Source organism: Octopus bimaculoides, chromosome Z (assembly GCF_046866305.1).
Source record: "Octopus bimaculoides isolate indiv1 chromosome Z, ASM4686630v1, whole genome shotgun sequence".
NCBI lineage: Eukaryota > Metazoa > Mollusca > Cephalopoda > Octopoda > Octopodidae > Octopus > Octopus bimaculoides.
Window position 1 is genome coordinate 27050812 of NC_142944.1, and position 1716 is coordinate 27052527.

At 32.5% G+C, this 1716-nt stretch overlaps 1 protein-coding gene across 9 annotated transcripts in view; it reads right to left on the bottom strand.

The window, feature by feature from the left end:
- Positions 1–1350, bottom strand: part of LOC106867678 (uncharacterized) — a 31332-nt gene extending 29982 nt beyond the window's left edge. The window contains exons 1-3 of one of the 9 annotated variants that reach the window (XM_089364989.1): positions 1036–1329; positions 778–858; positions 118–218 (exon numbers count right to left, since the gene is read on the bottom strand). The gene's annotated coding sequence lies outside the window, so the exon portion shown is untranslated. Of the gene's footprint in view, positions 1–117; positions 219–736 lie in introns of all 9 variants that reach the window. The other 8 variants (XM_089364990.1, XR_016244726.1, XR_016244725.1 and 5 more) reach the window with 8 other exon arrangements.
- Between the last annotated feature and the right edge of the window lie 366 nt (positions 1351–1716).

Genomic DNA, 1716 nt, shown 5'->3' on the forward strand with positions numbered 1-1716 from the left:
AGTACGTCAGTAAGAAGAGCGCATTGTTGACTGTGATAAAGGTCTGTATGTAAAAGCATTTCAAACCATAACTCTACCAGGTGGGGCACATATGGGGCTAAAGAACGAAATACTTACATATACAAGAATATTTTTATATGTCCATGCCAAAGAAATAATTGATGGTTAGGGATATCTTAATCTTCAGACATTCTTCTTGTAGGAGGTAGCACATTGATCTGTCAATTATATTAAGAAGATTTCTATTGTTCTCATTTTATGAGTTTAAGCATACATATAGGTAAGGAATGATGTTATAGTAAAATGAGGCTCAAAGAGAAAATAGCTCTTTTTAAAACTAAAAAGAAAACGAAATATATAAAACAATGTTGCAAAATATATCATCATTTCTAATAGATATTTTACTTAGAATCTTGCAAAAACTAAAAAGAAAAAGTTTAAATATTACATTTTAAATTAAAACAAAGCAAAATATGTTTTCAAACAGTTCGGCACATTTTCACAACAGATAGACAGAGGGCATTTCAAACAATATACATACGATTAAAACATCAGAAAAACAATATACTATAGTTTCCTTTTCTTTTCTTTTTTTTTTTTTTGTTTTTGTCAGCAGAGAAATTGAATATAACGTAGTAACACAGAGAAAAGGAAAATCTTGAAATTGTTTCGCTAATGACCAGAATTTTTTTTTAAATGGAGAAAATGATTCTGAAAATATCTATTGATCACATACTCCCTGTTTGTTTCTTGGGATTATGTAGATAATTCTGTTACCTTGGTCATGCGGTTTTGCAGCCTTCAAACTTTTGCGCGGTTTGGCGTTTGTCAGGCAACTGTCGACAGCACTTGCTCAAGCTGCAAATAACATTGAAATAGCTACATACTAATGAATTACTATAGATACCTATCAAGCATGGGAATACGTGGGTTGTGTAAGACATAATATAATAGTCAGAGAATTTTGTAAGGAGTGTTTTGTTAAAAAGAAAGAGCAACTAGGAAGATATTAACGAACGGCTCACCCATACCTACCCCCGGCAAGGAATGAAATGAACAGGAAATTTTCTGGGATATAGGTTGCCTGTTTGTTTAGTTTTGTCGTTTGACTATCCCACATTCTTATTAATTCTGCTTGTAAAGAACATATAGCCTTGTCCAAAATCAACTACTCAGACAAGTCAATAAATAAAGAGCAAAAGTTCCAACAGGTTTGACAGGCCGTGCGCCATACGTTACATCAAGTTTAATTCATTGTGGGCAGAACCTGTTACCACCTACACGTCTCATTACTTCGAAGTTGTTTTTTCTTCTCTCACTCGTTTCTCAAATCTGCCAATACGTGTCACTGTGGAAGTAATATAACATTCTAAACACGAAGAGTTATCAACTTTTTGCCAAGTGTGGTTATTAATGAGTCTCCTCTTTCCTTTCTCTCTCCCCTCCCTCTCCCTTCTCCCTATCTGTCTCTCTCTCTCTCTCTCTCTCTATATATATATATATATATATATATATATATATATATATATATATATATATATATATACTAGCAGAGAAACCAAGCCTTGCTCGGGATTAAAATATCATAGTTTTTTATTGTTTTACTTGTTTCAGTATTATAACTCGATTTCATTCGGGTCTACTCGGGCCATATTCTAAAGATGAGGAATTCCAAAAAAAGAAAAAAAAGAAAATTTTATTAAAAATTGGTAACGA